The sequence below is a fragment of the Equus quagga genome, chromosome 16, assembly GCF_021613505.1.
Source record: "Equus quagga isolate Etosha38 chromosome 16, UCLA_HA_Equagga_1.0, whole genome shotgun sequence".
NCBI lineage: Eukaryota > Metazoa > Chordata > Mammalia > Perissodactyla > Equidae > Equus > Equus quagga.
Genome location: NC_060282.1, coordinates 9,406,263 through 9,423,876, shown reverse-complemented (window position 1 = coordinate 9,423,876; position 17,614 = coordinate 9,406,263). Strand labels below are relative to the sequence as shown.

Here is a 17,614-nt window from a genome sequence, read left to right as displayed (position 1 = left end):
CCTGGCACATAGTAGGTCTTCCCCAGTATTTACTGTGCCATGAATGAATGGGAGGGTGAGCTTTGGGTTTGGGCCATGGGCTGCCTGCTCTTGTCTTCTGCGTGGGCAGTGGCAGTTTCCCACAGGTCCTCTCTGCTGAGGCACAGAGGTCTGGCATGAGCTGCTGATGGTGAGCCAAATTCCTTCAACTTCCTGACCAATACTTGCACAGCAGAAAATGCAGGTGAGAGCGGGGTAGGGTTGAGGTACGGACAGGATGGGAGTTTCACGCTAATTTCCACCTTTCTTAAGGAGATGCGTCCCTGAAACCCCATGCACACAGCTTAGAGTCAAACCATTTGTATCCACACAGTCTAAATATATACAGAGAAATAATGCATATATGCATGTTTGTGTAATTTATTTCTGCTAACTAGACGTGGAGAGTATTTGCATCTACTGAAAATATATAAATTATTTGTTTCCTTAAATTATAGATGGCATAAATATAACCAGCACACATAAATTGTGAGTGCATGTCATTCATATATAATCCCGTCTGCTGGCGTTTGTCAGCCACATGCTGTGTGCCAAGCTCTGTGCTAAGCACTCTACCTTCATTATTTCATTTAATCTTCATCGCTATCCCACAGAGCAGATACGATGCAGTCGTTTCCAACTTGCTTTTTTTTTAAACAGAATCTTTTTTTAGAAAGTACAATATTTTATGGAAACTCCAATATTTAGAACAGATGAAAGTTTGGCTATGTGGTTGTAGCCGACCTGGTGACCTTTTCAGCTTTCCTACCTCCCTCGGCAAACCACTGCCTCCCCGCCATGTGAAAGGAGCAGATGCAAGAGAACAAGATTCTCAGGCTGAGAAGGTCGTCATTTGCCAGCTGCGTGATTTGGGGTAAGTCGCTTAAATTTCTGAGTCCCAGTTTTCTCACCTCTAACATCTCCAAAAAGTTAATTATGAAATTAAATGAGATAATGAATTCTTTTTAAAAAACCCCAAAACTTCCTAACAGTGCCTGGCACAGAGTAGATGCTAAATCCTTATGATCTGAATTTGATTCTGTCTTAGGCTGGGTTTGTCGGAAGCTGACCCCGGAGTGATTCAAGTGAACATGGTATGTTAGGAAAGTGCTTGCGGCAAACATTGGCGTGGTTGTGGGGAAGTGGGTCCGGGGAGGGGAGGAGGTCAAGCAAGACTGTGATGTCAGGCAAAGGCCCACAGAGGGCCACTTAAGCTCAACCCTGCAGGGGGGTGCTGGGGACAGTGCAGGTCATAGTGATGAGCTGTCCTGCCCAGGGGCCAGGGGAGCCCGGGGATTGATTCCCGCACCCATCCACTTAAGGCTGCTCCCAGGGACTTTGATCTCTGCACAGACCAGCAAATTGGGCTCCAGTTGCCTCAGGGCAGCCCTCCAGGGAAACGATGGAGGGACCCAGGTGCTGTTGGGGGTGACGACACGCTGGGCGCCAGGTGCCTTGAAATGGTAAAGTTTCCCTGCGGGATGTGGGCGGAGCCCCACCAGTGTCTGCTACAAAATCCTAATATGTGATGATCTGCGAGAGACCCTGGCACAGTTCAGAAGCGAGCTTTATTCGTCCTTCGTGCCTTTGCTGGACTACATCAAAGGGCAAGGTACAACCAGCCCCTGTCCCACAGGCTCTCCTCTGGGCGTCTGACGCTTCCTTCTCAGAGAGGCCCTCCTGGCAACGAGATAGAAGACCTTGTTTTCCCACAGCCCAGAGTCCCAGCCCTCGGGCACTGGGGATATACCTGCTGTAGCTTAGAACCAGGAGGGAGCACATTTTGAAAGCAGGTGTTTCCAGAGGACAGTGACAGAGCCGCACTTGGGAGCTATGCACATGGAGACCAGACTTTCCCGAGGGCCCCCTCCATGAGCGCGGGAGAACGAGGCTCGGTCCTTTGAGCCTCAGGCCAGCTCTACGAGGCATCTTGCTCTTCTCATTCCCGTTTTCCACATGGAGACCCTGAGGCTCAGAGAGGTTGTATAACTTCCCTGAGGTCTCAGAGCTGGTCCAAGCCAGAATAGGAATTCCAGGACTAATCTTTTGGACTTCAGGTCACCACCTTGCCCTTCAATTAACCTAAGAGATATGGGAGCTGGGAGGGAAAACTCTGACATTGCTGACAGGAAGGAGACCATATGGATATGACCCAATCTGGAGAATGTGCTGAGATCTGAGCTCTCTAGGAGCCGCCCCTGGACCTTGGCCAGCTGTCCAAAATGGAAGCAAAAGAGACTTCAAGGAGGGGTCGTCTCTCTTGTCCACTGAATTAACCTATATCAACTTATTTCCCACTTGATTTCAAGCTGCGGCATAGAAGCTCTAATTAACACTTAGAAGCAAGGTTGTGTCCAAGGGGAATGTTCCAAGAACATGTACACATAAGCTTGTCCTCCAAACCCATCCCTAATACTAATTAGCCCCACAAATTCTGCAAGGGGCCTGCCTGCTAATTGAGAACCTGGTGACGAGCTCTGTCTGTCTCTGGCCTCGGAGATCAAGGACACGCATGTCTTCATCTCCACTGTTAGCGTCAGGCCAGTGGCCTAAGGGGACCACGCAATCGCCTGTGGTGCCCCCTCGCCCAGCGGATCAAGTCCAAGCTCTTCACAAAGCATCCGTGCCCCCTCTGTTCCCCCACATTCAACTCTGACATGATGGGGTTAGTTCTGGGGCCACTGAGACACCACATATGGGCGACACTAGGAAGTGCCCTTGACCTCATGCCCTACTACACTGACCTCAGATGGAAATATATATTCAGGATCCTTGTGCCAAGAGATGAGAGGACTTCACAAGAGTGTGGGGTTGGCAGTTGGGAAACCAAAAATCTCCCAGCAGCATCCCAGTTTTTCGCTGTGGAGTTTGTAGTTACTTCTCCGGACTTCAGTTTCCTTCACTGTGAAATGGGAGCTTAATCCTTACAACAACCTCATCTCATGGGTGGTCGTAAGAACTGAGTCAAAGCGTATAACACACTTGGAAGAGTGCCCGGCACATAGGAAGCATGAGAAGAAAGTAACATTAGCCCTTGGTGTTGGGAGCTCCCCACCTCTGCCTGTGATTTCATCTCCACTGATCTTCCTATGGGGAGCGTACCTATGTCTACACACCAGGGCAGGCTCAGAGGCAAAGCTCCCAGACCACAGCAGTGCCCTCCTCAGTAGTCTCCTGTGTCATCTCTCACCTCTCCTATAATCCATTCTCAGCCTGCAGACATTGCAATGTCTTTAAAACATGAATCTAAGAATGTCACTCCTAGTACTTGGGTTTTATCTCAGGTCCTTGTCTATAAGACCTACCTAGACTAACCTTTCTCTCTCCCATCTCATTTCTACCTACTCTGTCCTTGGTTCGGGCTTCTGCAGTGACCTGTGCTTCTTGCTGATGCTGGAACACATGAGCATGCTGTTGCCTCAGGGCCTTTGCACATGCCTCCCACACCCCCCTAGAACTTCTTCACTCAGTTCTTTCAGCCCTCTGTGAAAGCTTACTTCATGAGAGAGGTCAACTGACATGTGTTCATAAGAGAGGACAGGGTGACAAGGAGATTCAAAACCATGGCTTAAAATAACAGCTGAAAAGCAAAGGCAGTTTAACTCAGGAAACTGATAGCTAAGGGTGGGGGGACAGGATCGAAATTAGAAATGTCACGCTTCTTAGGGGCTGTTATGTGGAAAAAGGAGCAATTTGCTCTGTGAGGCTACTGGGAAAACCAGGATGAAGGACAAGAAACCACAGGGAGACACAGCTTTCGGCTGAGGCTTGGGAGCACTCTCCCCAGTGGGGACCGTCCAGAGCTGGCTGGCAGCCACGGGAGACGTACATGTGTTGGCTAAAGGACCGCTAGGCGCGAGAGTTCAGCCATTTCAAAGGGGAAGTCGTGGTGGTGTCGAATTTGGAAAACTTCCGAACTGAAGCTCCAGGGTTTCCTGCCTCAGTGCCCGGTGCTGTGTCGCTAGAAGTCTCTGGTGGACAGATCGACGACCCTGGGAGGGGGCAAGCTCATGGGCCCAGGGCGAGACATTTCGTCTTCTCAGGCTGCTGAGACTTGGCGAGTGTGTGACTGCAGGCACTTTTCTTCTCTAAGACACACAGCCCGTCTACACTCGCCAAACTGGAGTAGAAATGCTCGATGCAGGGTTTGTCAGAACGTCTCACGAGACAGAACATCTTGGATGTGGGGCCCTGGGTTGACCCTAGCCCCTCTCTGCCACAGGCTCCGGTGACACTTTGTACGTAGGTCTATCCTGGCAACTGGCACAAGGTATTGAATGATGTCCTGACTCCTCCAAAACATAAGCGTCTTATGTGTAGAGCGCAGGTCTTACTTATTTCTGCATCCCCAGCCGGGTTACATGTGTGTGTGTCTGCATCTTGAATAAGCAGGAGGTGTGAATGATGATCAAGACGCAGCTTTCAAATGTCAGACCATTGAGGTTACTGTCCCCTGACCTTGTGGGCGACTCCGGTGGGCTCGTCAGCTTTCTGCTCGCAGAGAATAGCAGACATTCCTGCATCACTGTAAATCTTGGTTTATAAATCCCTTGTAATCCCAGTCCCATCTAATTATTACAACCCTCAACCGCCTTCACGTCAGATCTTCTCCCTTCCTATACCTGGGGTCAGCTTCGGGATGAAGCCTGTGGTGGCCAAGGGGAGTGTGGCTGCCTTCTTCTCCATTTCTCTGCCTGGCCCGGCTTCTCCTTTCTGCTTCCACAACCAGTTTCGGATGCATGAGAGGAAACAGAAGTAGACAGAAAAGTCCCTAGAATTGTCCTTGTCACAGACGGGCTTTGTCCCTTTAGGGCCTGGCTGTTGCTTAACGCTGACTGTTTCTGTAAGTTGTCCAGAAGGCTCTCCTTGGCCCTCTCGGGCACCCCTCTGACCCAGGCCACGTGTCTCTGTCCTAAGGTGGCCTCTGCATCCCCTCCCCCAGCCGCCTGCTGTTCATCTGCAGCTTCTTGGGCCCGCACCTTCCCACCCCTCCATGAGAAGGATTTAAGACTGTTCTAAGATGTCCACTCCAGCTCATGTTTTGCAGAGTCGCTGTCTGGTCAAAGGGCACATTCGTGCCTGCTTTGCTCCTACGTGATCAGACCTATTCCAGTAGAGCAGTGCACCCGTGGCCCTCCGCCAGAGCCCTCGGTCACCTTCTCTAATTGTGTAGACAGAAGTCAGACCTAGTTTATCCTGCCCCGGCTACCGATAGCACAGAGCAGCTCCTCTCCAGTCCCCTCGAAGCCCCCCTCTCTGGCGTCGGGGGTGGAAGGTGGCATCCAGCCCAGGTCAGAAAGACATGACCTCTTGCGGACTCAGGTCACTCCTGCCAAAGAGGTTTCCTCCCCAATCTCTTCTTATCTTCTTTCTTCCCTTGATCCTTCCAACTGAGGAATTGAGGGGCAGCAGGACAGGCGTGTCTTCATTCCTCTTGCAAATTGTGTGTTTGCATGTTTTCCTGTGGGCCTTTCCCATGCTCGCTTCCGTGTCCTGAATCCCATTTTAATATCCTCCTGAGGGTATAACCTGCTGTGTGCTAGGTGCTGGGTAACGAACAGGGCTGCAAAGGGGAAGGAGGCAAAGCTTATGCTTTAGAGTTGCACCTAGTCTGGGGGGAAAGAGAGAGGGAGAGAGAGACAAAGAGCGAGAGAGAGAGGGAGAGAGGCAGCATTCTTTCAGCCAACGTCTCTGAGTGTCCACAAGATGTCAAGCATGATGCTAGGTTCCCTAAAGGAAGAGAGAATAGACATGGTCCCTGACATTAGGGATGACATCTGTGGGTCCAGAGAGAGTGCAGGGGAGAGTAGTAAAGCTGAGGTCCGAGAGGTAGGGGGTGGGGAGCAGATCACTTATGCCCCTACAAGTGATCGTAAGGACTTTGGCTTTCGCTCTGGCAGGCAGCTGTTGGAGGGTTTGAACGTGTAATGTCATCTGATTTATATTTCAAAAGGGTCACTCTGGCTGCTGTGCTGTAGGGGCACAGGGCAGAAGCAGAGGGACCAGTTGGTGGCTATCGAAATGATGCAGAGGGGCGGTGTGTGTGATGGAGACGGTGAGAAGTGGCTAGGTTCAGGATAGATCTGAAGGTAGAGCCAATATTTGCTGGTAAGTTTGATGTGAAGGGTGTCTTCTGGGCTTTGGGGTGAGGTCCAAAAAGAATAAAATTACCATTAAGTGACGGGGGGACAACTGTGGGAGGAGAAAGTTGGGAGAGGGGCTGGAAATCAGGAATCTGGGGACAAGTAAAGTTTGAGATGTCGATTAGGCATCCCAGTGGAGATGTCTGAGTTCAGGATAGAGGTCAGATCTCTTTACAGTAAAACTTGAGGAGTCATCAAGGAATGGATGGCGTTTAAGCCGTAAGTCTGGAGCTACCGACCTAGCTGAGGCATGTAGAAAGAGACGAGCTCCGAGGAGTAAGCCGCGGGCCACTCCCATGTTTGTTGGTGGTCCTCATGGGGAAAGATTGCAAAGGAGAAGCAGAGGTCAGTGGGGGAGCAGGACAGCCAAGGGTGGTGCTGTGGTCTGAATGTTTGTGCCCCGCCCCCCACCAAATTCATATGTTGAAATCCTAACTCCCAAAGTTAATGGTTGAAGGAGACGGGGACTTTGGAGGTACTCGGGCCACAAGGGTGAAGCCCTCATGAATGGGATCAGTGCCCTTGTGAAAGAGGCCCCAGAAATCCCTAGTCCCTTCCACCACGTGAGGACACAGTGAGAAGGTGCTGGCAGCTGTGAGCCAGGAAGAGGGCCCTGATGCAACACGACCGTGCTGGCGTCTTGATCTTGGACTTTACAGCTTCCAGAACTGTGAGAAATAAATTTCCATTGTTTGTAAGCTAGTCAATCTGTCGTATTTTGTCACAGCAGCCCAAAGGGACTAAGACAAGTGGTGTCCTAGAAGCCAACTGGAGAAAGGGTTTCACCAAGCGGGCAGCAGCTCACTTATCAAATGCAGTTGATACACTAAAATACAACATGACCGAGGAATGGCCGTTAGGTATAGCAACGTGCAGGCCATTGGTGTCCTTGCTAACGATTCTTTCAGTGGACTGGTAAGGATGACATTCTGACAGATTTGAGTTAAACAGAGAATGGGCAAAAGATGAATATAGACAATTCTTTCTAAGAGGGAGAACGGAACATGTGGTGAAAGGAGAATATATGACAGATCGAATACAATAGATATACTTACCTGCTGCTTAAAATGATCTCACAGAAAGAGAAAAGTTGATGATACAAGAGAGAAAGATGAGAATGCGGGAAAGGGATGGGATGGAGAAGGAGGAAAGCCTTAGAAAGGAATATAGACAATGAATCAGCAGTAATAGGGAGAAGAGCAGGTGCAAAGGGGGAGGGGAGGTGGGAGTGCGTGAAATTTCTCTTCTAATTGCTTCATTTTTCTCAGCAAGGTAGCAAACTGATGGTAAGAATGGAGAGGACTTTTGGAAGTGTGAGGAGAGAGGGGTAGACGTCATCTAGGAAAGTGGGAGGCTGGATTGAGGCAGGAAGGGTAGCCGGGTTCCTGGGCGGCCATGAAGGCTCACCTGAGGCTGATGGTCATTAACAGAGAATCAGCTTTGTTTTGGGTTTCCCTCCAGTGAAAGATAGTTGCTTGGGTTCAGGAGGAGAGTGGCAGCGATGAGGCTTTAACCAGGATCGGGTTTTTTCCAGGTAAGTACAACGACAGGAAAAAAGGAGTTGAGGAGATAAAGGTGCATGAAAGAGATGATTGGAAGTCTACGCTAGGCTGGAGGGAAGTGGGGCATGAGTGGGGTCTGGGTCAATAAACACATGATAGGGTCAATGGATTATAGGTTGTGTTGAGGCCAAAGAATTGTTGGAATTAGCGTATTAAAGCGAGTGGACTGGGAGTAAACGAAGTGGTGGTCCAAGCAGGGTGTGTGAGGGTGGAATTCTGATGGGCTGCAGTGAGAGGTCATGGCAGCATCTAGGAGTCTGCAGCTGAGGTGGGAGAGGAAGTCACGTTTGGAGGCCATGGCCATTGCCCAGGGAGGGTTGATGGTGGCTTGGACTGGAATGGTGAAGTAGGGGGAGGAACATGCCTATGTCACCTGCGTTCCACTCCTGGTCCCAATATTTACCAGCTATGCAATCTTGGGCAAAGTATCTCCAAATGCGCTATGAGTTCGTAATAGCACCCGCCTCATGCCCTTGTGATAAGGATTAAATGAGTTTCTACAGGTAAAGCATACGGTGGAGAGTAGAATGTCAATAACTGTTAGTATTGTGTAACGCCTTGGACCCCCCCAGAGAGTTCATATCCTAAGAACCACTGGGAGCCACTGAAGGGTTTTAAGCAAGAAAATGGCACGATAGATGTAGGTTTTTAAAAAATTATTCCACTCACTGTAGGGAGAACGGTTTTTCTGGAATTTCAAATAACATTAAATAAACGCTTGACATTTGGTATTTACGAAGTGGAGCAAGCATTGTAAAATGCATAGAAACCAAGTCCTCCAGGAGGGTGAAGGTGCTCCTGGCCATGGAACTCAGGGCCTTTCAAGATTGGCCCCTTTTCCTGGGAGCTGAACCTCTGGCCACTGCCCCTGTTCAGCTTCGTGTGCAAAATTCCCCGAGCTAGACTCCCTACCTTGGCTCACAGGGTCCCTTTCTTTAGGGCTGTGTTCCCCAGCCCCCCATCTCAATCCTTTCATTGGCCATATTCCTTGTTATCCTTCTAAAGTCAGTCACAGCCCATCTGCGAAGATTTCTGTAGTGTCCTTTGTGATTCCCAGTGGCCCGCTTCGTTAGCACCTCGGAATGGGTTAAGGGATTCTTGTATTTATAGAGGAATGTGTCATAAGATCTAAATTAAGATTGGTTTTTTTTTTTTTTTTTGGTGATAAAGCTGAACTTTAAAACTCACTAGCCACTTTGCTTTCTAGACGTGGAGGACTCGGGTGGCCATCTCGTGTAGGGAAGGACCCATTGGTCGGCTCTTTTTGGTGCCCATGCTCAACAGCCTTTCGGAGACAATGGGGGGAAGGAGCACAAGGACCTTCTGCGAGGCCAGCCTTCAAGACTCTGGCTTCTTTCTGTCTCTAGGACATTGAGGACAGTCAGTGGGACAATGACGGAGCCCTTCTGTCTGGAAGCCACTCTCATTTTCCCCACAGAGCCCCGAGGCCCTGATTCTCAGGTTTAATGATTTTTTCCCTCTGATGAGTAAAGTTGGAAATAATGAATTGTGATTGTTGCCCATTGTTCTCACTATGAATACTTTTTCTCCAGAAGGAAAAAAAATCACATTTTTTCAACAAAGGAAACATACAGAGCTGATGAAGATTCCGGGAGGTTTTCAGTGAAATCTTGTGCCAACTTACTGTTTATGTCTCCGAGGGAGGAAGCGGGAGCTAGCCGTCCGTGCTCCCTCCCCTCCGTGAAGCGGACTGGGTGGGACGGGGCTTCTCTGGGTCCCTGCCCCTCAAGCCACTTGGAAACAGATGCCCAAAAGTCGGCAAGATCCTCAGGGACTTTCCTTCCTTACAGCAGAGGCCCTCGTGGGTGTAGGTTCCTGGGGCTTTAGAAACCAAAGAACTCCCCTAAACAGAGGCCTGGAATCTGTGGGTGACAACTGGGTGCTATTTGGAGAGTGAATAAAAGGGCCACAGGACTACCTTCTGGTGATTCCCCAAGGCTTTTTCTTCTTCACTCTTTTTTCGCCCCCATTAAAAAAAATTTTAATTGTGTTAAAATACACATAACATCAAGTTTACCATCTTAACCATTTTCCAGTGTCCGATCCAGTGGTGTTACGTATACTCACATTGTTATGCAACTTCATCATCATCCTCCTCTAGAACTCTTCCCATCTTCCCAAACTGAAACTCCGTCCCCATCAGACAGCGACTCCCCATCCCATCCCCCAGCCCCTGGCACCCACCATTCTACGTTCTGTCTCTATGAATTTAACCAGTCTCTGCGCCTCATGTCAGTGGAATTATACACTTTGTCCTTTGGGACTGGTGTATTTCACTTAGCACAATGTCCTCAAGGTTCATCCACGTTGTAGCAGGTGTCAGAATTTCCTTCTTTTCAGTGCTGAGTAATACTCCACTGTGTGTGCATCCTGCATTTTGTCTACGCAGTCACCAGTCGATGAACACTTGGGTTGCTTCTGCCTTGTGACTATTGTGAGTAATGCTGCTGTGGACATGGGTGTCCTTCATTCTTTATTTTAAAAAAACAACGAATAAGCCTTGTTCCTAGTGGGGGACACTCTGACTTTGGCGGGTATCTGAAACTGACCCCGAGGACTCCCCAGGCAGGGTTGGGGGTGGTTCTGAGTTGGCATATGGCTCATCCTGGGGCCTTCCTCACTCAGTGGGCCTTGTGTGTTTGGGTTGGCAGATAGTTCTAGAGAGCTGGACCCCTGGGGGTACTGTGAGAGGTCCACGACAGAGCACAGCAGCCGGGAGAGAGGAATCTTCTCCCTCTGTGTCCAGAGGAATGGCTCCCACCTCAGGACACCCGTGGGCTGAGAATTCCAGAGGCCTCTTGGAGGCTCTGTGCTCTGAGCAGAGAAGGGTGCCCGTGGTGGCCTGAGCAGGTGTCTGACTGAAGATGGTGGGGAGCCAGACAGCCTGCATTGATGTCCACCACATGCCACCTCCAGGACAGCTGCTCTTTATCTAAGCATCAGTTTTCTTATTGGTAAAACAGTGATGACGATCCAAGTAGCCAACTCAAGGGGTGGTTGTTAGGATGAAACATGGCAACAAAGGTAACGTAATCACCATGGTGCCGTGTGGTCCAGAGGACCATCTCAATAAAGACTCACCATGGTTGTCATTGTTGTTTCCTGCTCCTCTGAGACCAGAGAAGCCAGAGTTGACTGAATCCTTTGGACAGGTTAATCACCCTGGGTTGTTAGATATATCCTAGGAGGTTGGGGAGGAGAAAGTGTGTGTGTTTGTGTGTTTTTTCACTAACAGTTTGGAATTATTGAATGGCTAAGTGGACCTCCTACTGCAAGGCAGTGAAGAGAACCCATCTTTGTCTCTCCTCCTTGACAGTGGCCCTTGAGGGCAGGAGTTGGCTCTCGTTCACCTTGCATCCTGACTGCCTGGATGGAGCTGGCCACAGAAGGGACGCCAGCTGAGCACACGTGAAGGGCTCTGGGCCTGGTACCTCCCGCTTCCTGCTGGTCCTGCTCCCACCTTGACTTTGACCTTGCTGGAAGGACAGGCAGGCCCCAGTCATAATCAGCGGGGCTTTTTCCTGAGAGAAACACCTCGGCTTCAGGCCGCTCTCGGGGCTAAGGAAGATGGTTCAATGGGTTGGAAAGTTGGGGCCAGAGGGATGATTTTGTAAAGTTGCTGAAATTTTCTGCAGATCGAGTCATCTGATGATGATTCTTGGTGACAGGAACACCTGGAGTGGGGCCTGGATCCTGACATCCCATGAGAGAGGAGCCGCTCACACACCTGTCCTGTGTCTGAGCCCAGGGATTTCCATGTCTCCGAGTTGAGAAGCAGGGCCAGCCTTGGCTGCTCCCCAGCGAGGCCACTCCTGACAACTGCTGTGTTTCTTGAGCAGTGGGGATTGACAATTTTTATTCTTTGGCAAGCATAGATGGGTACCTCGGGAAGGTCAGGCGGTCCTGCCGCCCAGCTCACTCCCCAGTGCTGTTTCCCAGCCCTGCCCACCAAGCCAGGCTCCGTAGGGAGCACACCTGCCTTAGAGGGGAACCAAGCTGGGATTCAGCCCCAGCTTTACTTTCATTACAAGTCCATTAGCCTCTCTAGGCCTTACTTCTCATCTGAAAAACAGAGGCTGCCAAGGGCCTCACGGGGCTGCTGTGAGGACCAGATGGGAAAAGATGTTGGAAGCATAGGTCCCCAGGTCTAGATGGAGCAAGGACTCGGACAATGGCTGTTCCTGTCTCTTTTCTCCCAGGACTGAGAAATGTGCCCCAATTCACCAGCTGCTCTTGTGTTTCTCTTCCTTGACTCAGGCTGCCCTGGGGCCCGCATGCTTTTCCATCTCCCCTAGGAGGAACCTCCCCAAGTAGCTCCCATCCCCTCTGTGAGGTCTTCCTACCTGCCCAGCTTGGGCAGAAATAAGCTCCCTTCTTTGTGGTCCTAGGTGCATTTATAAATCCAAGGGAGGAGCATTTCTCTGGAATGCCCAGGACCTGGCATTTTCTCTCTTACTAGTATTTCTAGAGTTTAGGCATTTTTAACAGCAGTGAAATCCAATAGTAATGAAACATTCTTTAGCACATTAAATAGATATTTGCACACTCATGTGTGTGTACAAATGCAATTCAACATTTTAAGCCATTATTACCAACACACATCTTATAAATGGCAAACCTTCACCACTCCTACTTACAAGAGATCACTAGCAACATCGCTGCTATGGAGTTCTCCCGTCCCCATCCTCTGTAGGAATCACAGGCCTGGGCCTCTGTGACATCATGGACCATTGTTTGTAGCTTAGCAGAACACACTATCATGTGCCACTTATCAAAGCAAATTTCCTGTCTACTTTTTCCCTGATATCACTGAAATGTGATTTTTAGTAACAAAAGAAGTTTTCTCCTGTTGCCTCAGAATTTGGATGAAACCCCCGAGTTGAGGACAAAGGATGATCAGGACCCCCACCTTCAAAGCAGAAGCACAAGCCTCATTCATGGAAGGCAGATGGACCTGCTCAGTGACCTAGGGATTTATGCGGAGGGTGAGTGGGTGAGAGGTTTTGAGAACTCTCTGCAAGAGAACGGTCTGCAGAGATGGCAGTGGGGAGCATGTAAGAAGAGGAGAGAGGCAGCCCCCCGTCTAGACAGATGCTTGTGAAGCTGCATAATGGTAGCTGTTAGAGCATGGAGTGCTAGAGAACCTGACACACTTCCCAGGTTGTTGGGGCAAACTTGAGACAAAGGTAGATACAGCCTGTCACCTGGAGAAGCTGGAAGGCGGAAGACAGACCGAAGCAGTGAGGAGAGAAGGGGAGGCATCATGTGAGCTGCACAAGGCAAGAATAGATGAGTTTCTGTGGGGGATGTTAGCAGGACATGAGGGATCCACTCAAGAGAGCAGCCTGTTTGCTGTGGGGAACCCAGAAGAAAGTGGCTGCAGGGGGACTGGCCAGAAAGGAGCTGAATGTGGGTCCTCCAATATTAGGACACTGTTTGATGCAGGACTGCTCGTGGGGGTCCCTAAAGACACAGTTCAAGAGTCCAGAATTAAAATGCCTGGAGACAAAACCTAATCAAGATGAAATAGAGAATTTGAATAGGCCTATCACCAGTAGGGAGATGGAAACAGTAGTCAAAAATCTCCTCAAAATAAAAGTCCAGGACCAGACAGCTTCCCTGACGAATTCTACCAAATATTCAAAGATGACACAATACCTATCATTCTCAAACTCTTCCAAAAAATTGAAAAGGAGAGGAAGCTTCCTAACTCATTCTATGAGGCCAACATTACTCTGATACCAAAACCAGACAAGGACAACACAAAAAAAGAAAATTATAGGCTAATATCACTGATGAACATTGATGCAAAAATCCTCAACAAAAATACTAGCAAATCCAACACAAAAATACATTAAAAAGATCATACATCGTGATCAAGTGGGTTTCATTCCAGGGATGCAGGGATGGTTCAACCTCCACAAGTCAATCAATGTGATACACCACGTTAACAAAATCAAGAATAAAAATCACACAATCATCTCAATAGATGCAGAGAAAACATTTGACAAGATCCAGCATCCATTTATGGTAAAAACTCTGAATAAAATGGGTATAGAAGGAAAGTACCTCAACATAACAAAGGCCATATATGATAAACCTGCAGCTAATATCATTCTCAATGGAGAAAAACTGAAGGCTATCCCTCTAAGAACAGGAACCAGACAAGGATGCCCATTTTCTCCACTCTTGTTTAACATAGTATTGGAAGTCCTAACCAGAGCAATCAAGCAAGAAAAAGAAATAAAAGCGATCCAAATTGGAAAAGAAGAAGTGAAACTGTCATTATTTACAGATGACATGATTTTATATACAGAAAGCCCTAAAGAATCCACCAAAAAACTTTTAGAACTAATAAATGAATACAGTAAAGTTGCAGGATACAAAGTCAACATACAAAAATCAGTTGTGTTTCTACACTAGCAACAAAGTAGCAGAAAGAGAAACTAAGAATACAATCCCATTTACAATTTCAACAAAAAGAATAAAATACCTAGGAATCAATTTAGCCAAGGAGGTGAAAGACCCGTACACTGAAAACTATAAGACATTGTTGAAAGAAATTGAAGATGACACAAAGAAATGGAAAGATATTCCATGCTCTTGGATTGGAACAATTAACATACTTAAAATGTCCATGCTTCCTAAAGCAATCTACAGATTCAATGTAATCCTTATCAAAGTTCCAATGACATTTTCACAGAAATAGAGCAAAGAATCTTAAAATTCATATGGAACAACAAAAGACCCTGAATAGCCAAAGGAATCCTGAGAAAAAAGAACAAAGCTGGAGGTATCACACTCCCTGATTTCAAAATATACTACAAAGCCATAGTAACCAAAACAGCACGGTATTGGCACAAAAACAGACACACAGATCAATGGAACAGAATCAAGAGTCCAGATATAAACCCACACATCTATGGACAGCTAATTTTTGACAAAGGAGCCAAGAACATACAATGGAGAAAAGAAAGTCTCTTCAATAAATGGTGTTGGGAAAACTGGACAGCCACATGCCAAAGAATGAAAGTAGACCATTATCTTACACCGTACACAAAAATGAACTCAAATTGGATTAAAGACTTGAATGTAAGACCTGAAACCATAAAGCTTCTAGAAGAAAACATAGGCAGTACACTCTTTGACATTGGTCTTTGCAGCATATTTTCAAATACCATATCTACTCAGGCAAGGGAAGCAAAAGAAAAAATAAACAAATGGGACTACATCAAGCTAAAAAGCTTCTGCACAGCAAAGGAAACCATCAACAAAGCAAAAAGACAACTTAACAATCGGGAAAGATATTTGCAAAGCATATATCTGATAAGGGGTTAATATCCAAAACATATAAAGAGCTCATACATCTCAACAAAAAAACCAACAACCCAATTAAAAAATGGGCAAAAGATCTGAACAGAGATTTCTCCAAAGAAGATATACAGATAGCCAACAGGCACATGAAATGATGCTCAACATCACTAATTACTAGGGAAATGCACATCAACACTACAGTGAGATATCACCTCACTCCTGTCACAATGGCTACAATTAACAAGATAAGAAATAACGAGTGTTGGGGAGGATGTGGAGAGAAGGGAACTCTCACACACTGCTGGTGGGAATGCGAGCCGGTGCAGCCACTGTGGAAAACAGTATGGAGATTTCTCAAAAAATTAAGAATAGAACCACTATATGATCCAGCTATTCCACTGCTGGGTATTTATCCAAAGAACATGAAAACATAAGTGTGTAAAGATACATGCACCCCTATGTTCATTGCAGCATTATTTACAATAACCAAGACTTGGAAGCAACCTAAATGTCCATCAAGGGATGAATGGATAAAGAAGATGTGGTATACATACACAATGGAATACTATACAGCTAGAAAAAAGTTGAAACCTTGACATTTGTGACAATGTGGATGGACCTTGAGGGTATTATGCTAAGTGAAATAAGTCAGAGGAAGAAAGTCAAATACCATGCAATCTCACTCATAAATAGAAGATTAAAGCAGTGACACACAAACACATAGCAAGAGAGATAGGATTGGTGGTTACCAGAGAGGAAGACGGGAGGGAGGACGGCTAAAGAGGTGACAGGGCATCTGCGTGTGTTGAAGGATGGTAATTAGTCTTCGGGTGGTGAACATGATGTAGTCTACACAGAAATCGAAATATAAAGATGTACACCTGAAATGTGTATAATGTTATAAACCAACGTTAGCTCAATAAAAAATAAAATGCCTGGAGAGCAGAGATACACATACAGAACCAGCTAAGGATGAAGACTTGTGCCTCTCCTTCTTTCGTCCTCCCTGCTCTTCGCTGCTGACCCCGGAGGGTCCAGAAGCAGCAGAGTGACTGGGGGACATGGCTTGGAGAGTGCAAGAACTCACCAGTTCCCTTTTCTTACTGCTGGTTCCCAAGTCAGAGGGCAGCCTGACTGACTGGATTGGTGTGGGATGGAAGTTTAAATGTGACTCTGGGACCATATTTATTCCCGAAAGTGGCCTTAAAGCTTATGGTATCTACCTGAGATGTCATTCAGGGGTGGGGAAGGGAGAGCTGACAGCTTGTGTCTCAGGCAGGCCATTTTGTAATTACACTCTACCAAATTTAGTCATTCGATAAATAGAGTAATTACCAAAAAAAGTGACAATTATAAAAGCACCCGCCCAGAGTGATTCTACTGTTTGTGTGCTTCCAGTTTTAGACTCTGGGTTAATCAATCTTCTGGCATACTTCTATTACAGCGTGCATCATTTTGCAAAGTATGTCTTTTTCACTCCTTCCTGTGCCATGACTTCAGTGCTCACTGTCTCTAAGTGCTGCGTCAGGCACTGGGGGATGTGGAGATGAAAGGGGCACGTCTGTCCTAGGGAGCTCAGGCCAGCGAGGGAGACGTGCAATCCCAGCAGCAGGAGCACCTGGACACCTGTAAGGGTAGGATGCCTCTGAGTCACAGAGAATGGTCGTAAACCAAACCTGGGGTGGTCAGGAGAGGCTTCTTGGAAGAGGAGTATTTTTCTACACCGATTCTTCTTCAAGAAGTACGAATTGTTAGGGAAGACAGCAGAGCAGGTGCACAGACCTGGAGGTGCGAAACCGGGAGTTTTTGGGGAACTGTGCCATCTGACTGGAATGGGGCGCGTTAGGGGAAAGAAGTGAAAGGAGCAGGAGCAGTGAGCTGTGGGCAGAAGCTGTGTCTGCTCTTAGGCCTTGCTCAGATTCCCTTCTCATGGAGGCAGCTGAGTCTCTTCTATTATAGACAGAAAGACGAAGTGTTTGGCATGGTCAGATGGCGTTGCTGAAAGAACGCCCCAGCAGTAGCTTGGAGAATAGATGGTGTGGGCTGGGGAGGGGAGCAGGGATGCGCATTCTAGAGGCTGGGAAGCAAGATCGGCAGCCGCTGCATTAATCCAGAACTGGAGAACAGGCCTGAGCTAGGAGGTGGTAACGGGCGTGAAATAGATGAGGTTCTGAAGCAGGCACAACTCATCCCATTTACGGAGGGGAAAAGTGGTTTTCAGAGAGACTGGGAAACTAACTCATGGTCCCCAAATTAAATTAGATCATTTTATTCTGATTCCTGTGGTCTTTGGAGAGGAGGAGGTGGAGAAAAAGGACCAAAGAGGAAGAAAAGAATAGAACTGAAAGGAAAACTTAATAACATCATCAACATGAGCGTCGATTCTTCACTGAACCCACACCTTTAATGAGAATCTTCTGTGCGTGTAATAATGAAATGGGGGAGACCCCTGCACGTAAAACTGGACCCTGTCTTTGGTTATTCCCCTCTATGAGTCAACCTTTCCAATGCCCCAAGACCTGAGTGTTGGTTTCATGTTACCAGATTTCTGTCCTT

General features: G+C 47.6%; 1 long non-coding RNA gene across 1 annotated transcript; it reads left to right on the top strand.

The window, feature by feature from the left end:
• The first annotated feature begins 756 nt into the window (after positions 1 to 756).
• On the top strand, positions 757 to 9,115 carry LOC124228252 (uncharacterized). Its single transcript, XR_006885671.1, has 3 exons — positions 757 to 892; positions 1,067 to 1,112; positions 8,931 to 9,115. It is a non-coding gene; the product is annotated as an uncharacterized LOC124228252 (long non-coding RNA).
• The last annotated feature ends 8,499 nt before the right edge of the window (positions 9,116 to 17,614 follow it).